General features: G+C 37.8%; 1 long non-coding RNA gene across 12 annotated transcripts in view; it reads left to right on the plus strand.

Annotated features, from left to right (window-relative positions):
* The window catches only part of LOC147005611 (uncharacterized), a 139,762-nt gene extending 126,471 nt beyond the window's left edge, over window positions 1–13,291 (plus strand). For 6 of the 12 annotated variants that reach the window (XR_015046719.1, XR_015046718.1, XR_015046729.1 and 3 more), the window contains 2 exons: window positions 4,656–4,748; window positions 9,829–13,291. This is a non-coding gene — a long non-coding RNA (uncharacterized LOC147005611). Of the gene's footprint in view, window positions 1–4,655; window positions 4,749–5,010; window positions 5,559–9,828 lie in introns of those variants that run through there. The other 6 variants (XR_015046724.1, XR_015046721.1, XR_015046732.1 and 3 more) reach the window with 2 other exon arrangements.
* Window positions 13,292–19,752: the final 6,461 nt, after the last annotated feature.

Genomic DNA, 19,752 nt, shown 5'->3' on the forward strand with positions numbered 1-19,752 from the left:
CAGGCATGCTGATCTCTGCATTCAAGGACAATCTGCAGAGCAAGATCCAGGAAAGCCAAGCTTAGGAAATCAAGGATTTGGAAAACATAAAGCCAGTGATAATGTAATAGTACAAGGGGGCCATGTTCTAGTTCCTGCAAGCAGCACAACTCGACAGCTTCAGCCATGTGGCTCTGGCTCTAGAGTTAAGAATGGAAAGAACTACTGGAACAATTGAAGCTGGTTAGCTGGAGCTAAGAAATTAGCAGTGATTAAGAAGAGACCAGAATCACTAAGGTGAAATCTTCTGGGAATTGTTTTCTGGGAGCACAAAGAAGCTGTGTTCCAGAGATAGCCAAGGTTGTACCTCATGCTGCAGCTGGATTTGGTAATGTGTAAGAGTCACCCAGGTGATACTTGTTTTGAAGGCATGAAGGTATCATGAAGAACAGCTGAGGGTTGGCACCGTGAGAGGTCATGGAAGGCCATTGGAGAAGGTGTAGCCTCAGCTGTAGTTGATGGCCCAGGACTGAAGGGGTCATGCAAAGAATTTGAGGCTTGGCACCATGAAGAGAACCCATGAGAGGCTATTGGTGAAGCCTAGTTGGAGTGGAATACCTCAGTGTATTGGAGATGTCACTACCATGGATGATCACCAAGAACAGCAGCCGTAGTGGAGTAGATCAACCTGATCTTAGAGTGCTACAGAGGGCAGAGCTGGAGAAGTGATGCCAGCCCTTAGGAGGAGTCCAAAAGATCAAGTGGAATTCCAGACACTGAAACAAGGAGCTGTAACACTGAAATTGCCTTATAGACTCAAAGATGTTAAAGGTGTCAGAGCCACGGGATACATGCTGAGTTAATCTGCTAACAGGGAGTGGAACTAGCCCAGGAGAAAGCAGTTTGTTGCAGTCAACAAAGATGAAAAAGGGATGGAGATCTGAAGACTGCTTTAACATCAGCCATGGAGATGCAGAGTTTGGAGTTTGCCCAGCTGGTTTCCTGCCTTGCTTTGGAGATTATAGTTAATTAGTTGGATGAATCTCAGAAGAGCCCTTGAACTTTGGACTTTTAAAATTGTTGAGACTGCTATAGACTATGAGGACATTGAAAGTTGGACTAAGTGCATTTGCATTATGCTATGTTTAAGTATGGCCCCCATAGACTCATGTTTTAGAACAAGTCTAAGAGGGCCAGGGAGTGGAATGTGATGGTTTGTATATTCTTGGACCAGGGAGTGGCACCATTTGGAGGTGTGCCCTTGTTGGAATAGGTGTGACCCGGTTGGAGTAGGTGTGTCACTGTGGGTGTGGGCTTAAGACTATCAGTTTAGTTGCCTGGAAGGCAGTCTTCCACTAGCAGCCTTTGGATGAAGATGTAGAACTATCAGCTCTGCCTGTGCCATGACAGCCTGGATACTGCCATGTTCCCACCTTGATGATAATGGACTGAACCTCTGAACCTGTAAGCCAGCCCCAATTAAATGTTGTGTTTTATAAGACTTGCCTTGGTCATGGTGTCTGTTCACAGCAGTAAAACCCTAAGACACCTATGCCTTTTGTATGTTGAGTTCTCCATATATTATTAATATTCTCTTCTGGATGTAATAAAATATAAATAGTTTCTTCTATTCTACATATTTTTGTTTACTTATTTGGCTAAAGCAAATGCTTCTTAGATTTGCCATGTTCTAGGCTGCTGCTACTCACAGAATCACATACAAGTCATTTCTTATGCTAACAATAAACCTATTGAGCAGTTTGAAGCATTTTATCTATGTTTACTTCCTATGGTTTCATATTCCGGGCATTACATTGAATTTGAATTACGTGTGTGCATGTTTTGCATGTGATGAAAGAGAGACTAGGAAGTAGGATTAAGAAAAGGTGGAAAGAACAAAATGTTGAAGTTGTGAATATGGTCAAAGTATGTGACACTCTTGTATGAAAGTGTCATGAAACTCATCCATATGTGAAGAGAATAGCAAATACTTTAACATCAAGTTTTGTGTGTAAATATATAAGTTAGGAAAGTACAGAGAACTCCATCAAATGAATGGTGCAAAGACCACAGATAGACAGCAAGCATCATTGTATTCCTGTATGGCCATGGTCTATACTTTGTAAATGTAGTGACTTTCATTTTAACTTAATTACTAGCTTAGTTTTCTTGGCTTAGAAAATAGTTGAATGATGGCGATAAATAAAAATATACCAGAAATACTCTCCCATAGAAACTGATGTTAGATGGAAAACCAGAAAAAAATAAGTGAAAAAAAAAATTCACATAGTGAGAAAGTGGGATACATATAAAATAGGCACAATGGTGTTCTCCAGAGAATTAGATGAAACACCTATAGCACCTGCAGGGGAAGCCAAGGCATAGCAAACTTTTCCCAACCTAATACTGTTCCAACATTTCAAATCTATCTTTTCTTTGTTTAGTTGTGTTGTGTGTTTAACATGCTATTTGATGTTAAAAAAAATTCAGCTTTCAATAGGTTTATATATAAAGTATTGCAGTTAAATGCCCAACCATTAACAGTTGTTTTAAAAAATCGAAATTATTCACTTTCTATAAATAATGATATAACAAGACAACGAATTCTTAGTTTAAATGTCTATATTGCTTATGTCAATGCACTTTCTCAATCTTCTCTTTGTAATTTTCAAAAACTTGATTGTATACTTCAAAGCACATGTTATAGTAATATTTACTTATTATTTATTAAATAAATAGCAAGACTTGGAGGGTGTCACCTACTGTGCAGTTTGTCTAAGATACAGAAAGAAAGCTACATCACCTGTGTACCAGATGCTCAGAGTCTGTTTGAAGATTCTTGAAACTGATCATGAGGTTGAAAAACATGCCATGCACAAGTAGAAGTAGAAATTTGAGGTTCTGGGAAAACGAAACATGAAAGGAGAGCTGAATGGCGCCTTGAGCAATCATACAATGAAGAGGAGTTTTAAGAACACACATAGAGGCACAACCCCCAAAAGTTAGCTTCATTAGGCATTGTGCTTAGTGTGTGTGTGAAGGGTAATGATCAATGAGTTTAGGGAACGTTGATCTTCCAGAATCTTGAATCACCTGTTAAGGACCTTTTGAGTTTTCCCAAAGAATATAGAAAAGTAAGGTTTAAGTTTCTCATTCTTGAACTAGATTGTCAAAAGAGGTCCTCTAAGGTATTTAGTTTGAAGTGATATGCCAGCTCTCCATGTAAGCCGCTTTGACAGCTCATCAGCAGTGTGGTCCACACAGACTACAGTCCTAGAAATTTACAACCACAAAAGCATTGTAGTCTTTGCATTGTGAAGGTTAGACCTGAATAGAATTAATGTTTCACCTTATAACAAATGAATGCTGACATTCATTTGTTCCCATGAACATGAAGGAGATCTGTGTTAACTATCTTGACTTAGCTCATTCTGATTGTTTCAACTGAATACCACAAACAGGCTAGTTTATAAACATCAGTCCAGTCCTCTCTCAGTTCTGAAGGATAAGTTGTTCAGGATCAAGGTCATGAGAGTCCATGACTGCTGAGCGCATCTAATTCATGGAGTGTAGTATGTAGCCGTGTCCCAGTCATGAGGGCTTTGCCCTTGGCTTACTTCTGGGTTAGTGTGGTCAGAGTCATCCTCTGAATCTTAGGACAATATGACCATTCAGACTTTTATTGCAGCTGAGGTTTTTTTTTTTTTTTTTTGAGGATTGGCCATTTTGTGAATCTAGCTTCTTAGATTCCATGCATTCAGGTCTCTGCTTCTACCTTTTTAATCCAGAAGCTATTTCATATCTGATTTTAAACCAATGGGTTTAAACCTTCAGAGACACACAGAAGTGTTTGTTCCATAAAAATGAAACTGAATACTTAAAAATGAAGATAAATATGGTCATTCAAATAATTTCTGCTTAACACTCCATTTCCCAAGAAGCCATGCAGGTAATAAGAACAAAGTGGAAAATGTCTTGGATCAATTAACACTGCATAGTTGACTACACATTCACAGTGGATACGCAGATGTTCCTCTGCGAATTAGCCTTCTAGTGCAGATAGAAAGATTCTCTTAAATTACATATTTAAAAAATAGATCACATGAAATTTGATTTGGAAATGAGAATTCATTGAATCATTACAATTATTAAAACTTATATAGAATGATCATTTTCTTAGATTGATCTTTAAATGTGTCCTTTATCTTAATTCTCACAATATTTTATTATTGAGTTTAGAAATTTTTTCTGCAAGTGTTTTCACTTTATGTAGTTAAAATAAAATAATGATGGGAAAACAGTGTTTCTCAAGTGTGCAACTTTGGACAAATTCAGAAAACATGAAGTTATGAAGCTTATCCTTGGAGTATATGTCTTATTTTTACAATAACATTCAGTTTTATAATATAAAGCAAAATATATGTTAAGTCATAAAACTTCTGTGATTTTAGGAACTAAAATGCTGATATTATTTGCCTTAATAACACATTAAGAACTACAGCAGAATAGAATGCACTGGGAAGATATGAGAATGAGGGGTCTCTATCATAGTAATATTGACTACTGTTCTATTGTAGTAAGATAAATGTTTTACCATATTTTTCTGAGTTTCTTTGCTACTACATGCTACTCATTAATTTGCTCCTGTAAATTTGCCTGTTGTTTACCAATCACAGAATTAGGCAGAAGCTGACTGCCACTCATAAGCAGTCAGCTGTTGCAGAAGCTAAGGATACCTACCACGCAGGATCTAGAGCCACTGCCGACATGTAAGTGGATTTCTATAGCTTATTTGGCTCATGGCTTCAGATGGTCTAGTTTTCACCTGGCTGGCCCCTTTGTTTAGACACTAGCTCCACAACTCCCTAATGATCAAAAGAGCTCCCATTAGGCTTAACTCTTCAAAGTTTCAGCATCTTCTAATAGCACCAAGCTTTTGACCTTAGAGATCATTCCAGATCAAAGTAAGCAGCAAATGTGCTTGGGAAATTTCCTGTAATCAGATTTCCATCTGCACACTGGTTTTTACAGACCTCCAACTTAAAATGAATACAAGCTAAGGAGAAGAATATGAAGAAATATGGCGAATGACGACCCTTGCTCAACTCACCTGCAGTGGGGTGGACGGTGATAGTTACCTGAGTCCTCAGAAATGAACTCCGATTTGAATGCTGCTTCATATATCATCATTGCTGTTTACTGACACATATTCTATTCACATTGTAATAGTAGGCACTGGTACATTACGTTGACATCTGTTATATTACAAATACCAAATAAATGTTGACCCACAGAGCATGTGAAATTATAACTTTATGTATTGTTATGAAAATAAGCAGCTAACAGTGTTCAGAGAATAAGAGTGAGTGTCAGGAGAGACTGGCTGCCGAGTGTGCCATTCACTCACCAGGCTTAGCATGTTAGAGCTACTCTCATTTTTCTCAACAATATTGAAGGCAAATGCTAAGCAGGTTACTGCAATTAGTTTTCTGTAAAGGTAATGACCTGCATTATATGACTCTTACTGCTGCCTTGCTATTTACTCTTCACGGCTTCTGGCTTTACCTACAACAGCAGTGTGCGTTGGCCTTGCAGACATTTATTTTGTATGGAAATTTCCATCCCTCTTCATCTTGACTAAAACTAGATTTTTTTTTTTTTTTTACCTTTGCAGTGATTCTGTCTTTCAGAGCTGCAAAATCATTTTTCTACTGTATGAACTCAAATATCTTGCTGAAAAGGCACTCTCTTATTCTCATTGTTAAAAACTCATTTTCTTTCCTATTTATCTTAATATATCTCAAAGTTACTTAAATCAGGGAATAGGAATGACTGAATGGAAAGAGCCAGTGTTCTCTGGCCTTTCTTCTGAGAGCTGGAAAATTAGGCTTGCCCTTTTCCTAGGAGACTACCTTGGAATAGCTGAGGCACGACACGGGTCTGCGAAATGAAAGATAATGTTGAGAAGAGCAGAATAGAAGACATTTTCTGTATTCTGGGAAAGAAAAGAGTTCCCACTTCTTGACCAGATAAAGATTTAAAGATCCTTAGGACGCTTGGCCAGTATGTATTTTTCCTCTTTTGTCAAAAAGTAAATGAGTGGAGCTTTAGAATTTCAGCAAAGGGGTTTCATGGACATAATGAGGTTAACAAGCTAAAAGTGGACTCTTAGGCCTAGAAAAAATAATTTAATCATGAAAGGAATTTTTAATTAAATGGAAAGCCCTTCATCCAAATAGAACAATTTACTAGGCAGAGATAAGAGTGAGAGATAGGCCTGAGAGGAGAAGATAACCCAGTGTGACGTTGCAGGGGTTTAAAAATCAAAGTGCTCATTAGAATACTTCTGTAGCCTTCAGCATCCTGGCATTGCTTCACAATAAAGAACCAACACACAGATGAGAGTGGCAACATGAAGTCATTTGCACTGGTGTAGCCTACTCTGTGAACCTGCGTATACTAGCTTTCTTGACTAGTGTCACAAACTACTACAAAGTGCCATTAAATAATAGAAAGTTATACTTGCACAACACTAGGAGCCTAAATTCTGAACCCAAATCATTGGCAGGACTGTATGCCTCTCAGGGCTCTCAGACCCTTCCCAGACTCTACCTCTCTTCTAGTAGCAGAAGGCTACACCTGGTGTTCCTTACTCTGTAGCTCCTGATTTCATTAAATGTCTCATGGATTTCAATCTCTTTCTTCTGCTCCCTCTCCATCTTCTTATAGATCTCTGTGTTTTCTCATAAGTCTTTGGATCAGGATACATTCTCATCATAATATTTCGATTGGAAGTTCCTTCTATGCAAAAACATTTCTAAGAAAAACCTTCAGATCAGGATGTACTTTCATGAAGTTTTGATTTCCTGTTCTTTCCTTTTTGGGAATATAATGCTGTTATAAATACTTTAAAATAATTAATGAGTTTTTTTAATGTAAACTTTGTCAATCTCTTCTCTAAGTTTATGTGTTTAATAATTATGTTGGAAACAAGGATAGATAGTTCTTAGACAGTTAAAATGTTGTCGATTTAGTCCAAATTTGTGTTTAACTTGTGAGGAATACCAAGAGTACTGCATGTTTTTGTTTTAGAAAACTTTTGTATGAATTGAAAATTTATGAGGACAGGCTCTGTAGGTTTTTTTTTTCACCTTTTCACAGTGTTTTGGAAGAGGGAACTTCCCTTTAGAAAATGTTCCTGTAGCAAAAATTCTTCTCAAGGATAAAAGAACCTCTGGTGGAATCACCATGCCGGACCTAAAGCTTTACTACAGAGCAATTGTGATAAAAACTGCGTGGTACTGGTATAGTGACAGACAAATAGACCAATGGAATAGAATTGAAGACCCAGAAATGAACCCACACACCTACGGTCACTTGATCTTCAACAAGGGAGCTAAAACCATCCAGTGGAAGAAAGACAGCATTTTCAACAAATGGTGCTGGCACAACTGGTTGTTAACATGTAGAAGAATGCGAATCGATCCATTCCTATCTCCTTGTACTAAGGTCAAGTCTAAGTGGATCAAGGAACTTCACATAAAACCAGAGACACTGAAACTTATAGAGGAGAAAGTGGGGAAAAGCCTTGAAGATATGGGCACAGGGGAAAAATTCTTGAATAGAACAGCAATGGCTTGTGCTATAAGATCGAGAATTGACAAGTGGGACCTCATGAAACTGCAAAGCTTCTGCAAGGCAAAAGACACCATCAATAAGACAAAAAGACCACCAACAGATTGGGAAAGGATCTTTACCTATCCTAAATCAGATAAGGGACTAATATCTAATATATATAAAGAACTCAAGAAGTTGGACTCCAGAAAGTCAAATAACCCCATTAAAAAATGGGGCTCAGAACTGAACAAAGAATTCTCACCTGAGGAATACCGAATGGCAGAGAAGCACCTGAAAAAATGTTCAACATCCTTAATCATCAGGGAAATGCAAATCAAAACAACCCTGAGATTCCACCTCACACCAGTCAGAATGGCTAAGATCAAAAATTCAGGTGACAGCAGATGCTGGCGAGGATGTGGAGAAAGAGGAACACTCCTCCATTGTTGGTGGGATTGCAAGCTTGTGCAACCACTCTGGAAATCAGTCTGGCGGTTCCTCAGAAAATTGGACATAGTACTACCGGAGGATCCAGCAATACCTCTCCTGGGCATATATCCAGAAGATGTCCCAACCGGTAAGAAGGACACATGCTCCACTATGTTCATAGCAGCCCTATTTATAATAGCCAGAAGCTGGAAAGAACCCAGATGTCCCTCAACAGAGGAATGGATACAGAAATTATGGTACATTTACACAATGGAGTACTACTCAGCTATTAAAAAGAATGAATTTATGAAATTCCTAGCCAAATGGATGGACCTGGAGGGCATCATCTTGAGTGAGGTAACACAATCACAAAGGAACTCACACAATATGTATTCACTGATAAGTGGATATTAGCCCAAAACTTAGGATACCCAGGATATAAGATACAATTTGCTAAACGCATGAAACTCAAGAAGAATGAAGACCAAAATGTGGACACTGTGCCCCTTCTTTGAATTGGGAACAAAACACCCATGGAAGGAATTACAGAGACAGAGTTTGGAGCTGTGATGAAAGGATGGACCATCTAGAGACTGCCGTATCCAGGGATCCATCCCATAATCAACTTCTAAACGTGGACACCATTGCATACACTAGCAAGATTTTGCTGAAAGGACCCAAATATAGCTGTCTCTTGTGAGACTATGCAGGGGCCTAGCAAACACAGGAGTGCATGCTTACAGTCAGCTATTGGACGTATCACAGGGCTCCCAATTGAGAAGCTAGAGAAAGTACCCAAGGAGCTAAAGGGATCTGCAACCCTATAGTTGGAACAACATGATGAACTAACCAGTACCCCGGAGCTCTTGTCTCTAGCTGCATATGTATCGAAAGATGGCCTAGTCGGCCATCAATGGAAAGAGAGGCCCATTGGACTTGCAAACGTTATATGCCCCAATATAGGGGAATGCCAAGGCCAAAAGAATGGGAATGGGTGGGTAGGGAAGTGGGGGTGCTATGGGGGACTTTTGGGATAGCATTGGAAATGTAATTGAGGAAAATATGTAATAAAAAATATTAAAAATTAAAAAAAAAAAGAAAATGTTCCACCAGATTCTCTGTAGGCAAATCTGTGAGGCATTCTTGATTAATGGTTTTTGTGCAAGGGTCCAGCCCACAATGAGCAATGTCATTCTTGAACAGGCAGACCTGAATGTTATGAGAAATCAGGCTAAGGATTTGATAGATGGCTCAATGGTTAAGAACACATGCTGCTCTTGTAGAGAACCCAGATTTTATTCCCAATACTGACATGGTAACTCACAACCACTCATAACTCGAGTTCCTGAACTCTGGGATACCAAACATGCATTTATGTGCAAGCAAAACACTGCTACACATAAAAATATAAAATAAATAAATTTTAGGTGTATAAAAAAAATCATGTTGAGTAAAATGTCATGGAGAGAAAGCTAGTAGGCAGGGTTCCTAGGTCTGGTCCGTGCTTCAGTTCTTATTTCCAAATTGCTGCTGCCTTGAGTCCCTGCCTTGGCTTTCCTTAATGTTGAACTGTGAATGGGATGTGTAAGCCAAATAAATCCTTTCCTACCAGGGTTGCTTTTAGTTATTTTTTTCTCAGTTGAAAACAAACTAGGATAAGAGATTTCTCATAACTTAAACATAGTATTCATACATAATACTTTATTTATTATGTATTAATTATCAAAATAATTAATGAACAAATATAATATTATATCAGTTGAAATTGTATTTGACTCATCTTATTATGTTTTTCTTTCCCAGCATCCAGTGCAGGCAAACCATCATGTGTGATGGCAGACTCTTCATGGACCATCTTCTCTATGATAACTTCCTAATTTCAGGAACCTAGGAAGTTTCAAAGAATCCTGGTCAGCTAATTTGTAATCATTTTGGGTTTTGCCTGTAATTTCTATTTTCATGAAGAAGCTGGAGTTTTTATACTTTTGTGAAAAGGCTAAAGAAATAAGAACCTATTTTATGAAGTCACACCAAGACTATACTTTCAACATGACTTACACAGTTTTCACCTTCATCACCTGTTACATAGTACCTGTCAGGTTTCTTCATACCATTCAGTCTTTCAGTCTCCATTACAGACTATATTACTGGTAGAAAATGGCAATTCTCACTACATATTTAAAAATTAGGGAGTTAGTCTCCATCTCTGGATGCAAGACTATCTATATTTTCTGTTGCATGCTTGTGAACTCTCAATTGTGTTTGTTGAATGCTTTGTTACATCAATATGCAGTCATTTTTCAATATTCTGTAAAAACAGTGGTCTTCATTTCCCACACTGCTCACACCGGAGCTTCTTCCTCTCATCTGCAACAGAGATGCCATTTTCTTTTTTTTTACTAGGTATTTATTTCATTTACACTTCCAATGCTATCCCAAAAGTCCCTCACCCGCTCAACCACCCACTCCTCCCCTTCCCCCCACTCCCACTTCTTGGCCCTGGCGTTCCCCTGTACTGAGGCAGATAAAGTTTGCACTACCAATGGGCCTCTCTTTCCACTGATGGCCGACTAGGCCATCTTCTGATACAAATGCAGCTAGAGACACGAGCTCTGGGGGGTACTGGGTAGTTCATATTGTTGTTCCACATATAGAGTTGCAGACCCCTTTAGCTCCTTGGGTACTTTCTCTAGCTCCCCCATTGGGGGCCCTGTGATCCATCCAGTAGCTGACTATGAGCATCCACTTCTGTGTTTGCTAGGCCCTGGCAGAGTCTCACAAGAGATAGCTATAGCTGGGTCCTTTCAGCAAAATCTTGCTAGTGTATGCAATGATGTCAGCGTTTGGAGGCTGAATATGGGATGGATCCCCGGATATGGCAGTCATTTTCTGTATTGTACTAGTCCAGGGCTTTATCACACTCTGTGTTAAACCTTAGCACCACTAAACTCACTGATTTTTTTTTATTTGATTATTTGCATATAGTAAGGTTGACTTTCTGTGATCAAGAATCATGTTTTGACAAATGCATACTGTCATGTGTCTATCATTGTTTATCACCCGAAACAATTACACCAGAGAAGAATTCCATGTGGTTTATTAAATTAAGCCCCCATCTCCACTCCAAGGTATAAGTATCCATTGATCTCTTTTATTTCTCTACAGTTTTACATTTTCCAGAGTATGTAAGTAGAGTGTTATTTCAGACTGGTGTCCCTAAATTTGCAATATATATTTAAAATTCATTCAGTTTGCATTATGAATTGATCATAGCTTTGAACAGACTACATTTTGTGACAATCTATTCTATTTGTGTTATCCATTTACTTATTTTTAAAATATAAATGAACAGTCTTGTGAGCTTCTACTTTTCATAAATATGAATAAAGATAATATAAATGCTTCTAGATTTTTTTTTTGTTTTCAAATCAGTTGTATATAACTGGAGTGTAATTTTGTGGTCAAATTTATGTTAAGCCTTATATGATGCTATCAGAGCCTTTTCAAAGTTTCTATAATAGTGCTCAGTCACAGCAGCAATGATGGAGACTCACGTGTTTCAAATATCGACATGACATTGACATTGTCACAATTTGAATTTCAATAGCTCCTGTTGGTGTCAGTGTTGTTTGATCAACATTTCCATTTAGGCAGATGATGTCTCACATGGCTACAGATGCTCCTGCTCCTGACCAGGTATTCTGTAATTTGTTAAGATTTTTCTCCCTCTGATTATTGGGTTATTTTCTTACTTTTCAACTTCAGCAGATTTTTGATTTTAACTTTTAATTTTTTGCATCTGTGATTAAATATTCTTTTTTTTAATTAGGTATTTTCTACATTTACATTTCTAGTGCTATCCCCAAAATCCCCCATACCCTCACCCCCATTCCCCTACCCACCCACTCCCACTTCTTGGCCCTGGTGTTCCCCTGTACTGAGGCATATATAGTTTGAGGCATATATAGTTTGAGGCATATATAGTTTGAGGCATATATAGTTTGCAAGACCAATGGGCCTCTCTTTCCACTGATGGCTGACTAGGCCATCTTCTGATACATATGCAGCTAGAGACACGAGCTCCGGAGTTAATTCATATTATTATTCCACCTATAGGGTTGCAGATCTTTTTTAGCCCTGGGTACTTTCTCTAGCTCCTTCATTGGGGGCCCTGTGATCCATCCAATAGCTGACTGTGAGCATCCACTTCTGTGTTTGCTAGGCCCCGGCATAGTCTCAAAAGAGACAGCTATATCAAGGACCTTTCAGCAAAATCTTGCTAATGGATGCAGTGGTGTCAGCGTTTGGAGGCTGATTATGGGATGGATCCCCAGATATGGCAGTCTCTAGATGGTCCATCCTTTTGTCTCAGGTCCAAACTGTCTCTGTAGCTCCTTCCATGGGTGTTTTGTTCTCAATTCTAAGAAGGGGCAAAGTATCCACACTTTGTTCTTAGTTTTTCTTGAGTTTCATGTGTTTCCCAAATTGTTTCTTATATCTTGGGTATTCTAAGTTTCTGGGCTAATATCCACTTATCAGTGAGTATGTATCATGTGAGTTCTTTTGTGATTTGGTTACCTCACTCAGGATGATGCCCTCCAGGTCCATCCATTTACCTAGGAATTTCATAAATTCATTATTTTTAATAGCTGTGTAGTACTTCATTGTGTAAATGTATCACAATTTCTGTATCCATTCCTCTGTTGAGGGGCATCTGGGTTCTTTCCAAATAAGGCTGCTAAGAACACAGTGCAGCATGTGTTCTTCTTACCTGTTGGAACATATTTTGTTGGAACATCTTCTGGATATATGCCCAGGAGAGGTATTGCGGGATCCTCTGGTGGTACTATGTCCAATTTTCTGAGGAACTGCCAGAGTGATCCATGTTGTACCTGGACGCCATGTTTATGTCTGAGATCAGGGCTGCTACAGGAGATCAGGTTGATGTCCCTGGTCTGTGCTGAAGTGGGAGGCCATGTTGATGTCTGTTATTTATGCTGAAGCTGGAAGCCATGTCTGTGGTCCATGCCACTGCCTGAAACCACGACCAGTGTTGCTGCCAGCTTCTCCTGGGTAAGGAGTCTTCTTTTGCAGTGGAATCAATGACTGCAGACTCAGAACTGAAAATGAGAGACATTGAAGGCTTCTGTGACTTACCTGCCCCTCAGTGTGGGAAAAAAGACTCCAGATAAAAGCTATGGAAAAGAATCATTAAAAATTAAGATAAAGATGCTGAAGTATATCTGGTACCAGGATTCAGTTATCTTTTACAGCTTCGCTACTGGGAGTTTGACCATGCTCAAATGAATATATAGGCAAAAAAAATTGGACTTGGTATATTTTTCTTTTTGAGGATGAGGGAACAAGGTTGGGGCATTGGATCTGGGAGGAATGGGAAGCAAGTATTATTGGGATAGGTTATACAAAATTCCCAAATGATTAATAAAAATATTATGTTGGGAAAATTTAAAATTCCAACTGTTTTGTAAAGAGACATCATAACCAAGGTAACTTTTTGTTTTGTTTTGTTTTGTTTTGTTTTGTTTTGTTTTGTTTTGTTTTGTTTTGTTTTGTTTTGTTTTCAAGACAGGCTTTTTCTGTATAGCTGTCCTGGAACTCACTCTGTAGACCAGGCTGGCCTCTAACTCAGAAATCCATCTGCCTCTGCCTCTGCCCCCCCAAGTGCTGGGATTAAAGGCATTCACCATCAATGCCCAGCCCAAGGTAACTCTTATAATGGACAACATTTAATTGGGGCTGGTTTCCAGGTTTAAAGATTCAGTCCAATATCATCAAGGTGGGAAACATGACAGTGTCCAGGCAGATATGATTCTGGATAAGGAGCTGAAAGTTCTACATCTTGATCTGACTGCAGCCAAGAGATAGTGTCTCACAGGCAGCTTGGAAGAAGCTATCATTCTGCACATGGCAATGCTTGAGCTTAGGACATTGAAGCCCTCATCCACAATGATACACTTCCTCCAACGAGGTTACAACTAATCCAATAAAGCCATACCTCATTTTCGATTGTAATTTCCCATGAGCCAAGCTTATTCAAACCACCACAACAGCTTAAACCAGTTTTCTTTCATTCATTGTATTTTGGGTGTTAAATTATATTTAATGACTCATTGTTACCTCAACAATTCCTCATTGTATGTCAGACTTACTGACTTTTATTTTTACACATATGTGGTTCAGCTTTGAGTTAATGTTTATGTACAGGGTGTTCCTCCCTCCCTCCATCTTCCCCTTTCTCTTCCCTCACTTCCTCTCCCTTTACTCTCTCCCTTCCTCCTTCCCTCCATTTCTATTGCTTCCTCTACATATCTCTCTTTCCTTACTTCACTTCTATCCTTTTTTTCCCTTTCAATGTGGAGAGCCAATTGTAAATTATCTCACAATTTCATCTTTTTTGTGTAATTATAAATGCTATTTAAAAATTTAATGTTCAAAAACTCCTTTCTTTCTATGCAGGAAAACAATTGACTATTGAATGTTGACCTTATACCAAATGACTTTGCTGTTTTCAGTATTTGCTCAGAGTTAAAAAAACTGACTTTTATATATTTACATAATAATATCACCTGTCAACAGATAGTTTATTTCTATCATTAACTCTGTAAAAACTTGCTTTCTATCCCCTTTTATTTATTATGCTACCTAAGAATTCTAGTACTCCATTGAATAGTGATGGGAAAAGGGAGTATCATATCTTGTTTTCAATTCTAGGTTCAGTTCAAACTTGAATCACATTCATAAGTTAACCAGTGAAGTATATCACAGAAGAGATGAAAAGAAAATATGATCATGTAAATCACTACAGAAATCTGTGTGAAAACCAGTTTCTAACTATTACTCAAACATTTAAAACAAACACCATACATTCAAGAGGCTGCTAATTACCTAATAAATGTGAGAGATTTCCTTCTTATGCATTGCTGAGCTAGATTTGACAACATAGTGTTAGGTACTTTACTGTCTATATTCACAAAGGCTAAGATTTCCTAGTAATAACCGTATCTAGTTTTAATTTTAGGACCATAGGTAGGCCATGTTTCTATTGCTGTAGCAAAATACTAAGATGACTAATTTTAAAAGAATAAAAGTTATTTCAATTCATACTTCCAGAGTTTGTGGCCAATTTATTTCATTGATCATCATGGTAGGAGATGACTGAGTAAAGGTATGTATATTTGGCATCAAGAAAAGAGGTAGGAGCCAGGCAGTGGTGGCACACACCTTTAATCCCAGCACTGGGAGGCAGAGGCAGGCAGATTTCTGAGTTCGAGGTCAGCCTGGTCTATAGAGTGAGTTCCAGGACAGCCCGGGCTACACAGAGAAACCCTGTCTTGAAAAACAAAACCAAAAAACCAAAAAACCAAAAAGAAGAAGAAGAAGAAGAAGAAGAAGAAGAAGGAGGAGGAGGAGGAGGAGGAGGAGGAGGAGGAGGAGGAGGAGGAGGAGGAGGAGGAGAGAGGTAGGGACCAGTATTCTAATAATCCTTTGCAAGGTGATGCTACCAATGGCCCTACTTCTTCCCATCAGGCCAAAGCCAACTAATGGTATAAATGGCTTCCAAGGGAATGAGAGCAGTAAGAACCAAGACTAAAAAATGGATTTTTGTGGATATTTGTCTAGGCCATAGTAGGTGCTGTGTTTTACAGATGAGTGGGGAAGTTTTATACCTATTTTTTGGAAGATTCTGTACAAATTACTATTATTTTTTTAAAAGGATAATTAAAAATTAAATTAATGAAACAATCTGGAGCTGATGATATGCTTTTTAAGACTGAAAAAATACAAATTGAATTATTTTGATGGAAGTGCAGATACTCAGTTTATCTATTTATAATTTATTGTGATTTTGTAGCTTAGAGGATTTGATCATTTCATGTAAGTAGTCAGAACCGTGGGTAGAGAGCTGTTCATTGCCTTCTGATGTCCATAGGCAGGGCAGTGGTCCTTCCAGTTCATTGCTCATAGTGGTAAATTTTGTCTTGGTTCCTTTTCTAGATTAGTGAGCTTAGATTTTTATTATTTTTATACAGATTTTCAAAGAACTGACTTAGTTTCATTGATTTTTTTTTTCTGTTTTCATTTGCTGTTTCAGTTCCATTAATTTCTGTATAACATTTCATTATTTTTCTTCTATTTGTATTAGGTTTAATTTGTTCATTACTCCTAAAGTGAATAGTTATGTCATTGAGAGCAATGGCATTTGCTCTCATACAAAGTTATTGTGAAACATTCAATGATAACATTCAGTGATATTTTCTGAAACACACTTGGGAATTGTTCTTTATTCTGGTGAGGCAAGAGAGGCAAAGTGATACCAGAAATCAGCTTCTTTTGATGTGTCAGTTTTGGGAAAATAGGGCAAACATCTGGGGAAAATACTTATATTGGTAGAGAAAACAGTACTGAGAACAAAGTAAATATATAGTCAGATAACATGGTCTATTGTGGTTTGAATACATTTTTTTTTTCATTTTGAAAATAGTGTTGAAGCTTCATCCTTGTTATGAAGATTGAAACATCACCTGACTATAGTATTTCAAGTAAATCTGCTGGGAGTGACTAATATTAGATTAATTCATAAAATTAGAGCCACAATAATTGACCATGAGGTAGGTGTGTGTGTGTGTGTGTCTGTGAGAGAGAGAGAGAATGAGAGCAGAAGGGTTACATAAATCTGTGCTTCCTGTGTGAGACCTGAACCACTCCAGCTAATCTTCTAAGAAGACCCTCACCAGACGCAGCTCCTCAACTTTTTACACTGTGGGCAAACTCTTCCTCTCTTTAACCGTCCTCTTAATTGGTTGATTGACATCACTTTTAATCTCCAGAAGATAGCTGTTTCCTGATATGATTCCTAGATAACTAGTTGCTGTTTTTTTCTTCAGAAAATTAAAATCTTGTTTAGCTTTTGATATTTCCAATGTAGACTTTCCCTTACAGGATGGTTAATCACTGCAGGGTTGACATATAATATCTCCAGGGGAGCTTCAGTTTAAAGCATTTAGATTGCTTGATGCAATATTTAGTAAGGATCACAAAGAAAACTCAGCTTTTGAGAATAAAAGACATGTTCTTTTATCTCATTATTAATAAAAGACATGTTCTTTTATCTCACTATTTACATGTGTTACTCGACCCAAAATTTAAATTTAATTTTCAGAAGCATTGGTGCTATATTGTTTTTCATCAGATAAACTGTGAAAACTAATAATATTTGGTTAATTGGATTGTAGCCGACACATTGGCTCACTCAGCCATGCTGTTGGTCATCACTGCCTGAGTAAAGTTTCATCCTCTATAACCATGTAACTTTCTTGTTTTATTTCTTCTTCATACAAGAGAAATTCAAATTTTCATTATAGTTGATTTCTTCTATTTATACTGAGTATATTTTCTTTTGTTGGTCATAAATTTAGTAAAATTTTCTCAGTCCTGAACTTCACACTTCCATTGCTTTCAGGTAAAGCATACTTGTGATCCAACAAAATGCAAAAAGGAAGCAATAAACAGGTGAAGTAGGACTCACACAACATAAAACACAACATAAAACACAACAACACACACAACATAAAAGTGTTCTCCTCCACCATTTCCTTTAAGAAAGGGGAGGCCCCCCTACATCCAGGAATATCTATGAAATGGAAACATGGGGGAAAGGTAGATGGGGGAGGGGCTGGTTGGAGTAGAGGATGTGAAAACTGTGATCAGGATAGAATACATGAAAGAAGAATGAGTGAATAAATGTTTATCCTAAAATTAAAAAAAGTAAGCTTTTCAGAAATAAAAAATAATTTCAGCAAAAACCAAACCAAACCAAACCAAACCAAACCAAACCAAACCAAATAAAAACTGCTCTCACTTTCCTATGGTTCGTCACTTTTTAGAAGCCTTTCGATCATTCTCATGGATTTGGGTGCACTTCTATAACAAGATGTCAATATTCTGCTGGGGAATGTGAAAGAAGCCACAGAGGTGGAACTAATATTAACAGATTATCATTTTTATTAATGATCTTATTCATAGAAAGCTTGTAAACTCTATCTTGGATTTCTATTGCATGTGTGACTTTTTATGACTGTTGTTTCTATAGATGGGGAAAAAATCAATGGATTAATTGGTGGATGAATAGATCAGAGAGTATAGATTGCTTGTCTCTGATAGAAAGGAAAGCTGCCTTGTTCTGAAAGCAAAGCAGTTCTGTTACGAATAAAGAAGGATTACTGTATGTCAGTGATGAAGAACACTAGTAGAAATGTACCTCTGTCTATTGTTGCCTCTGAAACTGGTCTCTCAAGCTGAGTGCATTTTCTTCTTGCTGCACAATTTGCTGAGACGAAGAAGATTTGAAAATCGACAACAGTCCATGAGATTTATCTCCTCAAATTTACCAATGAAACAAGGCAGTCCTTCAGCTTTTGTCTTGAACTATAGAAAAAAATAAACAAATAAAAACAAGTGACATTTTAGAATGGCACTTTCCTGGCTGTTGTTGCTGCTCTAGGCCATGATAAAAGCACCAGGTATCAAAATGGTAGTGCACAGATTGATGGGCTATCAATGGTGCTACTAAAAGAAAACACAGTGCAGGGAAATGAATGCTAATATTTTCTTATAATAAATGTATCCAACAACTGTGTTTGAAGCAATTGTGGGTAATTAATAACAAAGCTCTTTAAAATTAAAGAAAAATTATGTTAAGGTCATAGTACTTTAACTCACACAGATCTAAGGTTACCATTATCATTTGACTTTCTGCTTTCCCAGAATGCACAGGTGGTCCAGACAGAAGCATAATGCACAGTGAGGTTGTTGGAGGTCAGATGTAAGAATACCTGGTTGGAATAATAGTATGTTTCTGTGTAAGTTAAAAATTCATAATGATGCTGTCAGTGAAACCCAGATGTGCATGAGTCTTAGGAACGGGGTATTCTGCTATGGATCTACACCACAGCTCACTGAAATAGCTTTTATACAGTTCAATTTTCTCCTATAGGTAATGAAAACAATTTCCTGCTAGGAGAGTCTTTTGGGAGGAGACATAAACCTTGGACTTGGTATCACCTTAGGTCTTGGTCAGCATTTAAGAAAGGATGTGGTGAAGAAAAAGAAGATAATTGTCAACCATCAAGATAGATTTGTCTTTACATAAATTTGATTATTTTATTTTTAAAATAGGATAAAAAAATCCCCATAAGATGTGTTCATTTTAGGACTGACCAGTGTTTAACGAAGCCTCAAGTGTTAACTCTTTAATCTGAACTTTTTAGCATCTCGGCCTCATCTTTATTAAAGGGCTCTAAAGCAGATCCATTATAAGGAGAGCTGCCATTTCTTCAACAGCCATTAAAACTGATCAGATACACTAGAACTCTTCCTCAATATTTGCAGCAAAAACCTCTGAGAGACACTCTCCTACCAGCCAAGTCAGCTCAAAGAAACAGAAACAAGCCACAATGACTAGAAGAAGTAGAGTTCAGGGGGAGCCCCCAAAGGGGCTCAGACTACTCGAGTTACCTGAAAGAGACAGTCTCAGATGTATTGAGTTGGCTGCAAGCTGAGAAGTTCAGACAAGGTCTCCTGCTTTTGTGAGCTGTGAGCTGTCACCCATGCCAAGCAGGGCTTTTCATAATGTAGTATTCTTTGAGTCAATTTTGTCCCTGTAAGTAACCTGAATAGAACTCATTGATTAAAAAAAATAAAGAAAAA

Source organism: Mus caroli, unplaced genomic scaffold (assembly GCF_978045245.1).
Source record: "Mus caroli unplaced genomic scaffold, Mus_caroli_1 scaffold_3, whole genome shotgun sequence".
Lineage (NCBI taxonomy): Eukaryota > Metazoa > Chordata > Mammalia > Rodentia > Muridae > Mus > Mus caroli.